At 40.3% G+C, this 19,520-nt stretch overlaps 1 protein-coding gene across 4 annotated transcripts in view; it reads right to left on the bottom strand.

Annotated features, from left to right (window-relative positions):
• The window catches only part of lingo2b (leucine rich repeat and Ig domain containing 2b), a 41,406-nt gene extending 25,098 nt beyond the window's left edge, over positions 1-16,308 (bottom strand). For 2 of the 4 annotated variants that reach the window (XM_082515325.1, XM_082515323.1), the window contains exon 1: positions 16,027-16,308. The gene's annotated coding sequence lies outside the window, so the exon portion shown is untranslated. Of the gene's footprint in view, positions 1-6,861; positions 7,167-16,026 lie in introns of those variants that run through there. The other 2 variants (XM_082515324.1, XM_082515322.1) reach the window with 1 other exon arrangement.
• Positions 16,309-19,520: the final 3,212 nt, after the last annotated feature.

Here is a 19,520-nt window from a genome sequence, read left to right as displayed (position 1 = left end):
CTCTGGTGGGGAAGGAGCCTGAGTTCCTGCGTGAGGTTGAGAGGTACCGGCTAGATATAGTCGGGCTCACCTCTACACATGGCTTGGGCTCTGGAACCAGTCTCCTGGAGAGGGGCTGGACTCTGTCTCAGTCTGGAGTTGCCCTTGGTGAGAGGCGGCGGGCTGGGGTGGGTATCCTAATATCCCCTCGGCTTGCTGCCGGTACGTTGGGGTTTTTCCCGGTGGACGAGAGGGTTTGTTCCCTGCGCCTTAGGGTCGGGGAACGGGTCCTGACTGTCATCTGCGCTTATGCGCCGAGTGGCAGTTCAGAGTACCCAGCCTTCTTAGAGTCCCTGGGGGGGGGGGGGGGTGCTGGAGGGTGCTCCACTTGGAGACTCTGTTGTCCTGCTGGGAGACTTCAATGCTCACGTGGGTAACGACAGCGAGACCTGGAGGGGCGTGATTGGGAGGAACGGCCTCCCTGATCTGAACCCGAGCGGTGCTCTGTTATTGGACTTCTGTGCTAATCACAGTTTGGCCATAACGAACACCCTGTTCGAACATAAGAGTGTCCATAAGTGCACGTGGCACCAGGACGCTCTAGGCCGTAGGTCGATGATCGATTTTGTAATCGTATCAGCAGATCTGCGACCATATGTTCTGGACACTCGGGTAAAGAGAGGGGCTGAGCTGTCAACTGATCACCACCTGGTGGTGAGTTGGATCAGGTGGCGGGGGAAGACGCTGGACAGACCTGGTGCACCTAAACGCGTAGCTGAAATCATTAAAAGTAAAATTTCTTGCAGTTGTGGTATTTATTTGCAACGACGTCATAATTAAATTTGCCTTCATTGCAGTAACAGTAACTAAAAAAAACAAACAACTCACATTGTGACAACACTTTCCCCAAAATCTGAAAACTTTTGATCTCATTCTGATGTAAAACAGGCTCCGAATTTTTAAGAGAGGGCAGTTCAAACTTTCTCGCTATCACTCACTGTCTCACACTATGGCTTGGCTACCTTTTCATATTTTTTGCTGAGGCTTTGAGATGTCTGCTGCTGAGATTTCTGCCACCACGGCGGTACAACGGAGGCAAACGGAATTCGAATGAAATTACTTGCGCTGCTCCTTTGTCATCCTCATCTCTGCCTGTCTTCCACTGTAAATAAGTTTTCTGCTCAGTTGGATGAAGTGAAAATTATTGATGAAAAGTTATCTGTGGTTGTCACTGGCATCTTTGATGTATTCGGGCCCACATCAGTAACAAGAACTGCTTCAGCAACAAAAGTTTCTGAGACGCACTCCTCCCCGTATGAGCACAAATATTACAGGTGAGGAAACTCAATGAAAAAATAAAACAAATCTACTGCTAAATAAAGGTTGACACGTGAACTCCAGACAATGTCGGGAGAAGAAAGACAGGAAAACTACACAAAGTCTGCAGAGCGTTTACACTACTGAAAATACTTTTTTAGGTGAGGATGCTGCCTGGGCAGAACGTGCAGCAGGCACCACTCAGAAAGACCACAAGCTAGCTGTGAATATATTCGCCTATTTGCACATCAGTGAATCACACAGACTTTCAGTTCAGCGCTGCAGTGCACGTGTGAACATAGCTACACTAGACTGTAAAAAAGTGCATGATGCAGCTACAGAGATGTCACCCATTTTGGAGGCTCTTGGGGTGCATTTATTTTTAAAGGAGGTGATAAGTGAGGTAAACATGCTCACATGGTAGCAGCTGTCAGTCACAAATAGCTAGAATGTGCTTGCAGTTATCACTAAATTTACTCTAAATGGGAGCATAATTTACAAAATGAACATTGTGCTGTATTAAATAAAAGTAAAAATTAGTTTTTGAGACCATAAATTCATTGTGAAAATGTCTACTGAGTTCATAAATCAAATGATTAGTAGGGCAATTTTTTCATAGACTTGCATACAATGTGATGAGTTGAGAAGGGGAAGGCCTCCTGCTGGAGATTGGAAAGATTGCAGAGCCAAAGGCCTTTTCTATATTTTAAATACAGCCCATACTTCTAAAGCAAAAAATCACCAAGCCAAACTTATAATTATCCCAATTGACAGGCAGCTCTGCACATCTCTGCGTTAGATGCAGAGAAGGACACAGTTATTGCAGACATGTGGTGCCAATGCTGTCATCCTGAAAAGCCACTGAAGCTGCGGCTTTGGCCGTCAACCAGCCAAACAGCCCCCACGGCAAGGAGTGTGCTCTCAGACAGAGGATCAGCCAGAGCGTTGGTGTCCACGCAACAGGACAGCTGAGAGGCCACGGGCTCCACAACTGGTGCTACACTGTGAATATAATGGCCTCTCTGTTCTTTCAAGTGCTTTATAATGACAAGCAGGTGAGTGCATTAAGACTGAAGCTCTGTGGGCCAATCGTATTGACAGGGTCGTTACTACAGTATAGCAGGTGCTCCCCAGGAGCACCGATCTGTTCTCTACCACCGAACAAACAACCTCTCTGTATCAGCACTTACTGTTTTTTATTTGTGCTATTACCGAGCGCTCAAGCAAAGCCATCTCGCGTCCTGTCACAGAGGTGGATAAAGCCATGTTGACCATCTGAGACCGGAGCAATATTTGTTCTGAAATGTGCAACAGCAGGCGGTCTCGTTCCCTCTATCACACATGACAGGCAATCAGCAGCTGTTTTTATTACCGAGGATATGATGTCAGGAAATCAGTTTGATTTGTGTTTGCCTATCACCTGGTGTCATTTATTACGCTCGGGAAGCATAATGTGAATAGTGTCTTTTTATACCAGACTTTTATTTTGCTATTCATTGAACTCTTTCATAAAGAAATCCACTGTGTAGATGCTGCGTTATTCTTACTTCACAGGGTGATGTTTCATTTATTTTCCCGGCTGCTGCAAAAGCATCAGAAAATGCAACATGAAAGCAAAAAGATTCAGCATTTGCTTTGCACATCGTTCATAGCTGCATTTGTGTTTTGAATCCTGAATTCAGGGCAGTTTATCTTTGCATTAAAGAGTCAAACTTCTGATTTGAATCAAGCTCCCCCTCACCTACCACTGCTCTAACGTTCATTCTCCCCACCTGGTTTGCTTAATTTCATGCTGTAGAGTTTGACAACCTGAAATGACATTGCCGCGCTGCTCCCTTTGCCATCACTTCCCCTCTGTTGTCCATTTCAGTGAAGTCTTTAGAACCCATCTCTGCTCATTTCAGCTGCATTTTGTTTTGCTTTCAAAGACTCCTCTGGGCTTTATACTCTATCACCTGCACAATGTTCTATCTATTTTGCCCTAATGCATTTCTATCATTTTTACTGTACATGTGACTAAAGTGAATTTGCAGTAACAGAGATGGAGGGAGGCAGTGGGGGAGAAGGGGCGGGGGAGCTAATGATAGAATATGGGCCAGATGCAGGAAGAACTCCTGGAGATGCAGGGTTACGGACCTCACTGTTGAGAATGAAAAGAGATGAGGGTGGGAGGGCTCGCAGGCAGTCTGATATTCTCATATCGAATCTGGCTGTGGGCTTATGTCACACTTAATTCCTCGTCTCTCCTGTTGGTCCCTGCTGGAATAAGTCAATTCAAAAAGCTGTGAAATGATCTAATCAGTTTGAATCCTGTCATCATGAAAATCTAGAGTGTTTAAAAAGTGTTATAAAGTAATTCAATTCATTTTTAACCCAGTTGTATTTATACTCATAAGGTATAGCTGTTCGAGAACATAAATATCTCATCAGCCAATCACATGGTTGCAATGCAAAACATTTAAGCATAAAAACATCTGTGTTAGTTGATGACCTGCTGAAGTTCAAACTGAACATCAGAATGTGACACAAAGGTGATTTAAGTGACTTTGAATGTGGTGTGGCAGTTGATGCTAAATGGGCTCGTCTGGGTAGCTCAGAAATCTACTGGGATTTTCCCAAAGAACCATCTCTAGGGTTTACAGAGAATGGTCTGAGAGGAGAAGAGAAAACATCCAGTGAGCGGCACTTCTTAGTGAGAAAATACTTTCTTGATGCCAGCCGCCAGAGAAAAATGGCCACATTGCTGACCATTAAGCAAATGTAACTCATTGGAAACCAAGGTTTGCAGGAGAGCATCTCTAAATGTCAAACCTTGAAGTAGATGGGCTGCAGCAGCAGAAGACAACCACAGCGGTTGCCACTTCCGTCAGCCAAGAACAGGAAATTGAGCTCACCAAAATTCAACATTAGAAGACTGGAAAACCATTACCTGGTCTGATGAGTCTCAATGTCCCCTGCAACACTCAGATGGTGTAACCAACATGAAAGTGTGGATCCACCGTGTCTTGCATCAACAGTTCAGGCTGATGGGTTCAGTGTAATGGAATAAAAATATTTTCTTTGGGCCCATTAGCACCAACTGGGTATCATTTAAATACCACAGCCTACCTGAGTATTATTGCATCCCTTTACGACCACACAGTACCCATTTTCTGATGGCTGCTGATGGCTGGATAATGTGCACAAAGCTCAAATCTGGTTTCCTGCATCAGATCTCAATCAAACAGAGCACAGGCTGTGGTGGAACTGGAGATTCACATCATGCACATGCAAATCTGCAACAACTGCAACGTTATCGTGTCAATGCCAAAGTCTCTGAGGACTGTTTTCAGCATCTTCTCGAATTTCTCACACAAAGAATTAAGCTACTTCTGAAGGCAGCCCAATACTAGCAAGTTGTGCCTAATAAAGTGTCTGCTGTTGTATATAGAGCCAGTTCATACCGGTAATAAATCTTTATTTGGTGTGGAGATTGTGCAGACTAGCTAACAAATTAATTATATTGTATATAACATGGGCACATCCATTAAAATGTAGCTGTTTAACATGACCCAGTGGTTTGAAGCTTAGGAGCTAATGCTAGCAGCAGCTTGTAAACTCAGCTAGCATGATTCACTGTGATTAAACGGCATGCTTTATTGTTGGGAATGTTGGGATTAACTTGGTTCTGAGAAAAGCCTCATGTGTATTGTTAGTGTAGTCCAGAATTTTGGCACTTGAATTTTTATTGAATTTAAAGTTACTTTAAAAATTAAAAGGGTTCACTGAGTTCCTACTAACCTACAAGCAGCTAACAAGTTTAGAGAATTAAAAACTTTGGATGGTGCAACATAATGTTGAGGCTGTTTCTACCCAGGAGAAACACTGAATACTGAAACTTCTCATAAGTTCTCATTAGCTAAGCTCGGAAAAATTCACAGGTGCAGGAAAATATCACTCTTTGCACTAAAGTGTAAATGAACGCACCACTTTATAAAAAGCTGCTTCTACAAACTGTGCTCATAAACAATATAGAATACACAGTGTTGGGTAAGTTACTTTAAAATAGTAACTTAGTTACATTACTAGTTACTTCTCTCAAAAGTAACTCAGTTACTTCAAGTTACTCGTTACTTTCAAAGTAACTAGTTCCTAGGGAAAGTAACTTTGGTTTTACTCAGAATTCTCTTGTTAATGTGTTTCTTCCATAACTTTGCCAGTCTTCTAGCTTGCTTACTTGCCACAAGTGCACTGTGCCACCTACCAATAGAAAGGAAAATATAATGTATAATGTATAATGCATATTTCCACGAGAGAAATCCCACGCCTGGACCGTCATTGACTGCTGCCATGATTCTAGCCTACGTCACAGAGTCATGTGCGCCTTTTACATGCAACACAAAAAATGCAGTCGTGGTGCTTTCGATTGTACTCAGAACTCAGAAATTCTGCCTTCTGAATAGGAAGATGTAGGCAACACCAGACTGCAGCTGAGCTGCATACAGGGCTGGACTGGGACAGAAAATTGGCCCGGGCATTTTGACTAGAGACCGGCCCACCATTATAGGAAAAATCTTAAAGCCTTTGAATGAAAACAAACACTGTTGTGACAGTGATGTACACTGTTCTGATGGTATATATGTATCAATCTGTCAATCGTTTGTTGTAAGACTCAGATAATTATTTTTTAAAAGCTAGACATTTTAAATGAGAATAAGAAAGAAAAGTATTTCTTTGTGCCCTCCTTTCCCTGTTAATGCCCTACATGCCCCCCTGGCAACACTTTGCTAGACCCGCCCCTGCACAGTTACCAGCTGTCAGCTACCTAAAAAAGGATCCTGGTGTTATTTGTCTCTCAGAAACAGTTCATAACTTCCCTTCAACTCATTCATGTCACCTAAAAGGTAAACCTGTTTCTCCATCACCCGTTCAGCTCTGATGATCCAGTAAGGACATCTCCTGGTTTCATCTTCATGTTTCCCTCTCACCAGATAACCAAACCATATCATGACCAGCAGGTTTACAGCTGTGGCTCCAGCAAACATCAGCTGATACTAGAAATTAATATTAAATAAATTCTAACAACAGCTGATCAAGCTTAAATGTGCTGCTGTTGTTTACCGCGACATCTGCTGGTTTCCTCTTTCGGCGCAAAGTGAGCGATAAACAAACAAGAGAGAAAAGCCGATCAGCTGATCATTGATCAGTTTTCATGATTGAAGTAGAAACGGGAGAGGGAGGGGGGAGAATGAAAGAAGAAGAGGCAGCTGTGCAGCAAAGACACAGAATAACTCCAGCTTTGTGTCTTTTTCATTGTAGCTGAATTACGGGACAAACTGTTCCTTTTCACCTCAATAAGAAACGCGTAATATTTTCTCTGAATACCAGACGGGACGGTTGCAACTCTAATAACTTATGAACAAAATAAAGTTCAACATCATTAACTTCATAGCACCACCCAGCTGTATAGAAACTCCGTCATGCTAGCTAGCACGCAGTACGGAAAAAGTCAGAATAACGAAAATAAACTCCACCTAAACTTGGTTCATATCTGACCCAGAGAGACTGCAGGTCAGAACTTCTTACCTGAAGTTCAGTTCACACTTGGACCGGCGGTCTCTTTTCCTTCTGCGTCCCCTTTCCTTCATCCACCTGCTGGCCTCCACCACTTGCTAATGTTACTGAATCTGTGGAAGCTCCGTGATAGCCACCACACGAAGTAACGAGTAACGACCCTATCTAAATCCCAGTAACGACTAATGCGTTCCTGATTTTGGCATAATAACTAGTTACCGTGCTCGTTACCACAATAATAACGTAGTTACTGTAACGCGTTACTTAATAACGCGTTAGTCCCAACACTGAGAATACATATCGTGGAAGTGTCTAATGTCAGCCTCCCTCTGTGTTTGTGACAGTGCCAGAGGAAGGTTGCCCACACTAACCTGAAGAACTCTTTGTGCTTTCCCCCCAATTTTACTGGCATCTCTTGCAAGAGTGTCCTCCAGAGACCTGCCTGTTGCAATGTTTTCTCATTTCTCAATGGAAAGGATGTGCACCATTATTTGCTCCTGACATTGCTGAGAGCTGAGCGCATTTATATATAGCAGCAAGAATGGCAGATACTTCTAAACATTTTGACTTTTAGCACCTCAGAGGTGTTTTCATTCAATCGTCACAACAATCTGCAATGCTACAATATGTGTAAAGTATACACTGACTTGCATTAAGGCAATAAAAGATTATACATAAAGTTTGCAGGATGGAACTACAGTGAGATCATTATTGGCATGAATGGAAGAACAGCTATCGATTATTGGTTCCTGTTGTCTGGTTTAAACTATGTAAGCATTCCTGAAAATGTTTCACTGTAGAAAAGGAGGAACTTGAATTTTACCCATCACTAGTTTGCGCATGGAAATTACTTGAAAGCTTCACAGTTGGTATTAAATTAACCCCTTACAACATTCAGAATGCAGTATGTCACAAAACTTTGTAGCATCTTCTAGCTCACCATGGCAACATTTTTGTATATACCTATTTAGGTTGTGCCTATATGAGTTTGCATATACGCAGGTCTTGTTTAATAAGTGAACAATCTCTTGGAAGAACGTGGGCTGTCAAATCACAACAACGTATGTTACACACCACGTATTCTGAGTAATTTCCTAAATAATACAGTTATACAGTCCCAATTACTACAGTAGTGAAAAGGTTACCAAGATGCTATAAATTACACTCACCTGACACTTCATTAGGTACATATCGTTAGTACTGGGTTGGGCCCTCTTTTCTCTTCCAGAGCTGCTTAAATTCTTCGTATCATAAAATCAAGAAGGTGTTGGAAACATTCTTCAGAGATTTTGGTTTTTGGCTGCTGCAGATGTATCAGCGGCACGTTCATGATGCAAATCCCACCAAAATCCCAAAGGTGCTATATAAGATCTAAGACTAGGATGTGGAAACTGTGAGTGTGGACTGCTTAGTACAGTGAACTCTATGTCGTGTTAAAGAAACCACCTTGAAATGATCCTAACTCAGTGACATGTTCTGTTATTCCCCTGCAAGATAGCAGACATGAGCAACAATAATAATCAGGTAGGCTGTGGCATTTAAATGATGCTTAGTTGGTCCTAAGAGGCCCAATTTGTGCCAAGAAACTATCCCACACACCTTTACATGATTTTTTCTTTTTCTGGGCCATCCTGTGTGAACCCCAGAGGTGGTTATGGAGTTTCCAACATCCTCCTAGAAACTCTTCTGGTCACTTTGACCAATTCTACATATGTAAAAGCATTGAGTTGGTGCCAGTTTACTCGTGTATTCAGTTGGATATTTGAGTTTCAAAGCAGTTTAACAAAGTAGGTAAATCTAAAGGTTGTTTTTTATCTAAACAGAAGAAACCGGCTGTATGCCAAAACTACCCCAAAGCTAATATCGCTATGAACAAATGAACACATAATGATGAAGTGTAAGAGGATAAAAAACTACAGACAATCAAATTTCTTCATGAATAATATATTAGTCTTTAAAATGCCACACAGCACAGCTCAATGATGGGTTTTTTTTGCCTGCACTTCCTATACTAATGGCAACCCATGCACACACAGAACACCCACTACAAGCTGGACCCATGTCCAACTGTGTGTGTTTGTGTGTATACAGCGTAGGTTGACACCAATAGTGTATATTGATTTTCTGATAAATGGCCCCGATGCTGCAGGCTTTCATTAAGAATCAGCTTCTACTGTTGTCTACACTAACAGATATGATGCGGTTTGATTGATCACATACTTTAAAGCTGATCAATGCTACACTGGTTGTCTGTGGGAGGGTCATAACCTTAATGGACCTAAATTACACGAAGATGATGTTTTTATGATCCCTTTATTTATTAGGACTGAGGATTACTGACTATTGTGGATCATCCCAATTATTATTACGGTTATTATGATCATGCCAGTGGTTATTCTTATTACTTTTGCTTTCTGTGCTAAATTCTAATACTAAAATTAATTCATCTTTACCTTCGTTTCTCGAGGAAAGTCACGAATCCCCTCATTTCCCTTTCATATTCACACATTAATTTTTAATATTGAATACCTGCAGAAAGTAATAGCTGTTGGCAGCTTTGAGACATATTAGACTTCAGCACAGAGAAACTCGTGTGGTTGCAGCCCTTGTGTGTATTTATGTGCAAGAGGAGGTGCAAAAAAAGCCCATGCAGGAGGAGGTGCAATATACACCTGAGCAAAAAATAGGCTCTTTGAGTGTTGCAGCATAATACTGCTCCTGCGAATTAACCACGCATCACTGTTACATTTTAATCGTGCACTGGAGACGGGGAACCTTGAGTTTGTTGAAACTGACGCCTACAGAAACCAGCATCTGCAATGCTAATCACACTCCAGCAAAAGGGCCCCACACACTGGCCTCATCTTGCCTGTCAAACAAAAAATTCGTCTCCAATAACAACCGAGCACTCTGGAGCTCGCTGCATCGCTAATGTGTTGCTTAATATGAAAAGAGTCCTCACTGTCCTCTTGCTTTGGACACATCTATATTCAGAAGAGGAGTGGGAAGTCATGGCTCTTGTCATTATTCGCTGATTTATCTGGGACTCCTTGGATTAGACAACTATTTTATACACCGTTTAATAAAGTTAGTTCTTCTCAAAGTACTTTAAGATCGAGTGTGATTATTTCTGATATGGAGCCATTTAGCACAGGGTAGTTAAAAAAAAAAAAAGTAAACTAATTTGTGTTTTATCGCATCTCTCTGACTAAACATTTGGGGGCTTTTATCTGGTTTCCACTTGTTATAGCCATTTCCTTTTTTTCTTAAGAAAAGTTACATAAAATTCTCATATTCTACACCTTTGCGTCTGCTAGGCACCCTTTTAAAATATACTGTATTATTAATGATATGAACATAAATGCCACGTTGCTTTATCCTTTCTAGATTTATAATCTTGCCACTGGGGCTAAACGTTAGTGCTTAAACTCAAATTTAAGAATATATTTTGCTATGAAGATATTAATAGAAAACAGCAAGAAGACTTATTTAACTTGACATATCTTCTTCCTTTTCCAGTCAGATTAAGTGAGAGGAGAGTCTTCCTCCCTGACTGTGAAACACAGTGAACATGAAACAAACTCCAACATTATAGAGCAACCTGCACAAAAGGACCTAAGTTAATTATATTACTCAAATAAAAAGAATTATTTATTGAAGTCCATGAAACTTCTTCTATAAGCATTCTGTATATGACAATTCAGAAGCTGAAACATTTGCTTTTTATTGTAGTGTTACTGGGAAACCTTATTGACCTTATTACATGTAAAACCCTGGAAATTTAAAGTCTTAATATAATTCATGTGTGTGTTAGTTGGAGGCTCTGACATCTGGGATTGAAAAGTGGCAACTGAACAATATTTAATCAGTTATTAATGGTGTAGATAAAACTGATTCACATGGTAATTATTAAGTAATTAAAGTTTCTGTCTGCAAATCTGCCTTGCATTAATAATGTTGCCTTTCAGCAGCCATCTGTTGCTTTAGGTTGTCATAATGGGTTATTTCAGAATGATCAGTTTAACGTGCACTAATATCCTGAGAATGTGTTTGACACCTATGGGGTGTATTGATTTTCTGACAAACTGTACACATACTGCAGGCTCTCATTAAGAATCACCGTGATTAACTACACAATTACTTTAAAATTCCTCAATAGTAACCCGGTTGGCTGTGGAAAGGTTGAAATCTGAGCACGTCGCAGTAACAGATCACCTGGTAGCTGGATAATAACAATGAATATAATTTTTAATGTTTTTTTTTATCACTGTGGATTATCTCTAAAAGAGCACATCAATGGGAAGGGCAAAGACGTTTTTGCTAATGGAAATGATTTTACTCTCATTCAGCTCAGTCTCTGAGTTATTGTTACTTTGGGAAGTACAATAAATGGGCTCTCAGTGAAAATGACATTTAAACTTCCACGTGGATGATATTTAATTCAGATTCAAGATGAAACAAAAAAAATAAATCTCCTGCTTCTCCATGATAAGAGATTTTGAGAACAAAACACATTAGACCTTCAACTGACCAAGTGACCTCTTTTATGATGCCAGTTATACATTCATGTGCACTGTTATTATATTTCTAATCATAAAAATTCCTGCTATAATGAATCAAATTGTCTACTTTTCTTTTAGCAACCAGATTAGACAGACAGGCCCTGCCATTAGGGATATTTGTATATTTTTGTAGTGCACTTATCCAAAAACTGGTACTGATCTGTGTGCAGATGAACAGTTGGTGGCTTTTGGAGGCAGGTGCGATACATCCCCTTCTAAATCAGCCAAGTATGGCGTAAAGATCTGGTGTAACAGTGATGCCAAAACTCCTTTTCTGCAAAAATTATTTTTAAACTATAATCGAAACCATAACTGATTAGATAAAAGTATTTTTAGTATAAATGTCATTGGAAACCGCAGACAGGTCCATAACTAAATGGTCAGTGACGCAATTTTTGTCATTTTTCCACAGTCGATTTTAAACGATATAACCAAGATGTGATTAAAGTGAAGACTTTCACCCTTAAGTGGTTTAATTAAGTATTGCAATAAATGCGGAGGAATTACAGAAGCACCAAAGTAATGGGCCAGGCTAAGATAATGTTAAATATATGGATTTAATAATTGGATGAAAATCATTTGTAGCTAATGACTGCCTGAAGTCTAAAACCTGTGGACATTACTAACTTCTGTAATCCCCTCTTTTAAATACTCTGGCAGGCCTTTACTGCACCCACCTTCACTTCCTGCTTATTTGTGGTTCAGTCACTGTAAAGCCGCTGTATGGGGCTGAGGTCAGGTCACTGACGTGGTCATTGAAGAATATTCACTTTCTTTGCCTCTTGGGCTGATTTTTCTTTGGCATGCTTTCAGTTATTATCCATTTGCACTGAACATAGAGTACCTTCTACTTTTATCAGCAGTCACATCATCAGTAAAAATTTGTGACCCTGTCAGCCTTGCAGGCTAACACAACATTCACGCCATCTTGAATAAGCAAATGCTTCAGCCAATACCTTTTGATTAGCCTTGTCTCATGCTTTCTTGCTTTGTGGTAGATTTTTGTTCTGTATTCATTGATATATTTGAATGCTAATCAATAAAATCAAATCAATCAAACATCATGTTTGAACGATGATGTAATATGCTTGGAATGATGAGCTGCTTCTTTCCATCTCCACACTTTTTAATTCCCATCATTCTGGTACAAATTAATCTCGGTTTAACCTGTAAAAATAATTTCATTCAGAACTGTGATGCGTCAGTCAGCAAGTTGGCATACAGACTGCAGCAGTCAGGGATTAAACCTGCAATTAATAGATCACATGCTCTGCCTCCTCAGCTACAGCCACACCAAGCTCTCAGGCTTTTTAGTGAGCTGGTCAATTCATTCCTTATCCCGAAAAGTTGATTCATCTGGTCGCAGCGTTTTCATTGCATTTCGTCACTCATCCAAGTGACTGCAGGTCATTTGCACAATGACTGAAACTAGCACCACTGGCAAACAAAGGGCTGTGAGGTCAGTTTCTTTATCATTTATATTGCAAATTGTCATAACAATTGATCAACACTCACTGATCAAAGACCATTGATCAGTGGCCAGTGGAATAGCTGCAATCAAAGGAGTGTTTGGAATTTCTTTTCCTGGATGACTGAGCATGCATCAAGACAAATTCATTCCCTACTTTTAAAACAGCCACTGAATGTTTTTTGCTTTCTCACTGATGGGCTTAGTTTATTACTTTTTTGCCTAATTATGGCCGCGGTCACTTGCATGAAGTTGCTACCAAATGCGAGTAATACATTTAAAATCATAATAAGATTTTAATCTACTTAATTTATGGCCTCACATGGCCATGAAACTGCTTCTCAATCAACTGTTAATTTTGAGCTTTAATGGAATCTGGTCAAATAAAATTTACTTGATTCGTTCATTGGTATATATATTCACTTTTAAATATCTCTCTTTATAAATATTTTATACACTTCCTTGTATTTCTCTCAAAATTATTGCTTCATGTTTATGATGCCAAAGAATATTTTTTCGCCTGTACTTAGACTAAGACAGACGTTTTGGTAATAAATGGTGAGATGCATTTTTAATTATTATCATTTAAATCTGGAGGATCAAGAAAAATGGGCTGACTTTTGCATGCTTAAGGATGGAGGGAAATCAGCCACATCATATCTGTAGGTGTAACTTTGTGATTGCACTGTAATCTATTTTAGTTTCTAATGTTATATTTTATTTTGTTTTTTCTTCTGTCCTTGGTTTGCATGTGCGCTTCTTTTTCTTTTTTTTGCCTTTTTGAAATCCCTTTTATGTTTTATTTATGTCTTTTATGTCTTGCCTTGCCTTAGATCTTGTTTCTCTTATTTTCTGTTAGATCACAAACAATAACAGAAAAAAAATCCTTGTCACACTTGTTGCAGCAGCATGTAATCAATCCCTATATTCTTCCATTTGGTTTAAGTTGGATTTCTAATGTAATCCAACTAATGCCAATAAAGGGAATCAGTACATGTAAGACAGAGCTTAACAGTCAGTGCATAAAACCCAAACACTGGCATTGCTTTTCTCCATTATTGGCACCATCTGAGGGAAATAAAGGTGCCAAGAATCAGCCAGGCGGTTTGTGTGCAGCTACGCGGGTGGGATGTTAACTCATTAGTTTGCGCACCCACAATGAGGGACAAAAACAGGGGGGGCTGAGCTTGATTGGTAAGGCTGTGGAGGTCAAGAATACAGTCATGGTAAGTATGACCAGCTGTGGATTACATTGAGGCAGCGTGAAGGTTGATTGGGAGTTAAGTCAGGAGAAAACGGTGGTGGCGCGGTGATTTCCTCAGATGAGTTTTGTGCACTTGGTTATTACCCAGAAATCCTCCCATGTGACACAAGACACAGACACGGCAAGCCTTGAAATTTCCTTGCAAGGGAACAGAGTTAGAGATGTGAGAAAGGGAAAGGGAAAAGGAAGCCTGTCAGGGTTGGAGAAAATAAACAGTAGAAGGTTGATAGGGTGGTAGGGGAAGACAGAGGGGCGGAGGCAATCCCACCTTACCCCCCCCCCCCATTAGCTTATCTCATTCCCCCCCCCAACCCTTAACAAGGGATAGTTTTCTCCTCGTCTCATCTTTCTCTCTCCCTCTCTCTATCTCCCGGGACCAAACACACCCCTGACAGGTTGCCATGGAAACGCCTCACACACACAAATGCCCACACACTCACCCACACTCTCTCTCTCTCAGAGACACACGCTCAGCATCACTCTCTCTCGATCTTGCAGCGGTAACGCCTGTATCCCCCCCTCCAACCCCTCCATTAGCATCCCTCTTGCTTGGATACAGCAGGGCAGCACTGGCCGAAAGCCCTGAGGTACAGCAGAGTCCTCCGTGCACCTAAATTCATTTGTTACAAGAAAACTTCTAAAAACCATACTTTGGTGAGCACACTGAACAAATGCTTACATGCTGTGGCCTTGGATTTTGGAACGCAAAAGTATTGTTCCCTTTTTAAAAAAAAAAAGTAATTAAAAAAAGGCTTACAAATGCATTTCTGGTTATTTCCCCTGAACTATGCTCTCTATTATGAAGATAACAATGGCCAGATTCAATTTGCACACAATTACTGTAGCCATGCCATCCTCAATTAATGCCCACGGAAGTCAGAGAAGAGCCAGTAGCTGGAGAGTCCCTTGGCTGAGCATAACTCATTTATAATTCAGTCTTATTTCTCGTACTTAAGGTCAGAACAGGAGCGTGTAAAGTGAGGGTTTTTTGCAAACACTCATCCCCATGAAGGGATATCTACACTATATCTCATCCCCGCAGGCTTTTAGGGATCCTGGTCCACTCTGAGGGGGGTACAAAAAAAGAACTGTGTTCCTCAGTGCGTTCCTCTGCTGCAGGGCCACACTGACTCACAGCAGAACACCAGCTTCATACAGAGCTTGTGTCATCCCCCGCCGTGCAGCACAGGAGGGTTTTTATCTCTCCACCTTGTCAAGTGTGTTGGTGTCATCATGTCAGACAGTGTATAGATGCGATCTCTTTGCTGCAACAATCTCAAGTGGGGGGGAAAGAAGTCACATCCACAGGCGTCACCATTCATGCAGGCGGTGGATTGTCTTTTAAAATTTATGTATATATATTTTTTATATTTTATATTGAGTTTTCAGTCATACGGTATGATACATAAAGTGTGATCACAATCCAGCATCCTTTCTTCCCTCAACACCTACATCCCTCCCAAAACAGAGGCAGAGCTTTTATCTCCATTCACCACCACAGACCTCATGGGGACCTCATCAGCTCTCCTGTTCGCATTTATTTATTTACTTATTTGAATAACTTGCATCCTTCCCCCCTGAAAATATTCTCACACCTCCTGCCCGGAGAGGGACTACGCCTATAGTCTGCTGATGAAACCAAGTGTCAATATCTTTTCTTTTTTTTCCTTTTTTTTCGCGAGTTATCGCCCAGTTGATGAGTGAGTCGGGAAGGGTTTTGTTCATGTTCGTCACGGATTGAAGTGAAATATGAATTTGAGCTTAAAAAATATAAATATATATGTATCTCTCTCTCTCTCTCTCCCCCCCCTCTCTCTCTATATATATATATATATATCAGTGTTACAACAATTTAATGGTCGATGAAGTATCACGAGTCTTACCTTTTACCTGCTCCGCCACATGCCAAAATCCACCTTCACGTTTTACATCACTGAGTGGGAGTCCGAGGCGCGCACACTCTTAACACAGACTTGCACAGACTGTGAATGCAATCCTCTCTCTGAGTTGGTCTCCTTCCACTCTGGCTTCCATGGAAAAACGACCTTAAAATAGCAGACTTTTTTTCGTTTTTTTTTAATGTGGTTTCCTCTCCGGTTATCACGCAGCTCAGTGTTTCTGAAGTCGGCTCCAGGTTTAACGAAGCATCGGCACCGCGCTGGATCACGGCGCGCGGAGAGAGAGAGCGAGAGAGATGCGTCAAGCCAGCAGCGTGTACAGAGTGGCATTAAATGTTGGCCTTCAGAGTAAAAGCCTGAAAAGTGCTCTCTGATGTACAGTTGTGCCAAACAGCTGTCATTTAGTTTGGCTGAATGGTGAATACATTTATAGGTCAGCAATCTGAAGCAGTTTAGTCTCGACTTAGATCGTTATTGATCTGGATCAGTAAAATGTACAGGATAGTTTATTAGATACACCTTTTCAGCCTTTTCAGTCTTTGAAAATGCTGAAATTTTTTGTGATGTGGTTTCAACAAGGTGCAAGAAACATTTTGGTTCATATTGATGACATTGCAGAGTTTTGGTAGGTTTGTCTTTGCATATACATTATGTAAATCTCCCATTCCATTCCATCCCAAAGATGCTCATTTGACATTTTCTATATTTTCATGTTCAAGGAACCAGTTTGGGATGATTTGAACTTTTTGACGTGGAGAGATATACTGCCTGAATGAACTTTCATAAGATGGGGATGTGTTGAGGGATGCAACAAAACTCCAATGGGCCAAAGACATGTTCTTCAGAGGTGCTCATCTGCACGACTTGGTTGTCCCATATGATAATTTTACTTACTCATCCCTTCCTGTCAGCTTGGCCAAGTCACGTATATCATCTTTATTTCTCAGTCTGATACACACTTTGAATTTCAACAGCTCGATTTGACCTTGTCTATATGACTAAATCGATTTAGTTTCTGCCACTGAGAACATAATCAGCTGTACCTAATAAAGTGGCCAGTGAACGTACATATTCAATGTACAAAAGACAGATTTTATTACAACGTCCTTCCAAAGAAGCAGCTTTTATTTGAACCTGTGGTGGTTTTAATCTTGTTCATCTAAAGCCAATTTGCAGTCTTGGTTCAGCTGTTATTAAAATGGATCTCGTTTACAGTTGACTTAGTAGCATTGTGATGGCGGGAAGCATTGCATTAGTGCTAAGTGGCCAGATGATAATCTGGGTAATCACAGAGGATGTTTCTGGGTGCAAGACTTAAGGAGGCAGTGCATGGAGGTATAAAGCACACGGTGGAAACTCCAACTTTGTTTTCAAAGCAAGATCAGGCAGATGAAACAGAGCACAGCACCAAATTAAACTTTGTTTAGTGAGAAGAAGTCCCACAAAGTGGAAACTGTTGCCTTGTACAAGATGGCATGATAGATAAAGAATATTTTAATAAATAATGCGAGACTCCATTCAGCAAAAGTCAAGTCAAAAGAATGCTGTGTCCTAGTGGTCTCAAAGGGTGAGGAGGCCTCTTCTGAAAAGCTAAAACAAGGCTTAAGGTGGACTAAGATATGCACATAGTGGATAATGGAAAAGGACATATAGACACTACTATGTGCAGCAATTTGTCTACTCTAAGGAAGTTATAATAAGAAGTGATTGTGGAAGCTATAAACAACAGTGTATGTCAGATAACCCCCCCCCCCAATCCCTCCGTTTCCCACCTTAAAAGAGAAAAAACACTTTACTTATCCTCTTATCCAGCATAGAAGATCAAATTGAAATAATGCATTGAATGAGGGAATTATTGATAAAGTGCTTAGACACTTGGAAAAGCTCTTTGCTTTCTATCAGCTGGGCTTTTCTTATCAAAGCTATGGTGGAAGTGAGATGTTACGATCTGTTTTCTTTTACGTGAAACATAATAGTGGTAATGATGCAATATAATATGCTTAAACATCAACCTGTCATGTTAGAGGTTAAAATCAAAATTGGACTCATTTATAAATCCAGGATATTATCAGGTATTAAAAATAAATGTTGTGATTCCAGCTTTTAAATAGTAAAAATACATTTTATGATATGAAGAATTAAAGAAGGATTTATTAATTCATCCAAATATTTCATTCTTTGGGCACTCAACAGAAGAAGATGGAAAAGAAGAGGCACGATGATGACGATGATGATGACTCATTCTTGATGAATCAGATCAGAATGTCACATTAGCATCAACTCCAAAGCTTTCTACACAACAGGCACTAATCAATGCTCCAATCAATTTCTGTTGAAGCAAACAAACCTTTACATCACAGGTGGATGATGCTGAGACTCCTACATAAGCTTATCAGGGTTTTAAGAAGTCAAGAGCAACAGCGTGCCTCTTGGATGATCCTCACACCTGGAATGAACAGTAATAATTTTTTCCTCATATGATTTAATTTTGAAAGTTTTTACAGGAAGTCCCATTTTATATTGCGCTTTCTTGCCGCTGGGTATGGTGGGACTTCAGTCTTCCAAGTTAATCATTTTGCTTTTACCAGAGAACAGCAGCTCACAGCATGGGACGAGAAAACGAGGAGCGCCTGTGGGATCTGTGTTTCTACCTCCGCTTCCCCCTTTTCCACTCATTTCTTCTTTCTTCGCTTTGCCCTGTGAGACTTTTAATCTGTAATCACCTTCTATCCATTCATTCCTTTACCTTTGTTATTCATACGCGCCACATTTCCCCTTATCATTCCCTCATTTTAATCTTTTGTGACACACTGTAGCTTAGTCACGGGGGACCCCGCCGACTCAGATGGTATAATGAAGATATGAAATAACTGTGAGTGTTTTCTTACACTACTATTCTTGCCAGGACAAAATGTTCCCACAAAAACTGTTTAAAAATTATATGTCACTATTTTGGGCCCAGGTGTACATTAAAAGTAAAGATTATATTTAGGACCAGATAAAGTAATTTATCTTCACTTAATGCTGAGCTTCACTTAATTTTACATTTATAGTTAATTAAATTTTAGCAAAACATGAATCTAAAAATAATAGTCATTATATTGGTTACATTTTATGTATTAGCATAGCAATTACAAAAGGCCATGCAAGACTCAAGTTCAACGATAAAACAAGAATAAGAACAAAGTGACTCAATGGTTAAGAAAACAAGAGTTTAACATCAAATTTAAAAAGGTAAAAGAATAAAATGATGGAAAGTTAAGAATGTCAAACATATAAAATAAAATTTATATGAAAGCGCTACCATATAAATGAGTCTTTAACAATGATATAAGAGAGAAGACTGATAAAGCGAGTTGGAGCTCCTCATGCAGGTCATTCCATCCCAAACTGCAAACACTTTATTGTCTTTTGTCTTTAAGTGTGAGGTAGGACTAGTGAGCAGACTTGTGCCGGAGGATCTCAGGCTGTGCACTGGT

The sequence above is a fragment of the Aulonocara stuartgranti genome (genome assembly GCF_965226115.1).
Source record: "Aulonocara stuartgranti genome assembly, chromosome: 19".
Classification (NCBI taxonomy): domain Eukaryota; kingdom Metazoa; phylum Chordata; class Actinopteri; order Cichliformes; family Cichlidae; genus Aulonocara; species Aulonocara stuartgranti.
This window is presented reverse-complemented; position numbering and strand designations above follow the sequence as displayed.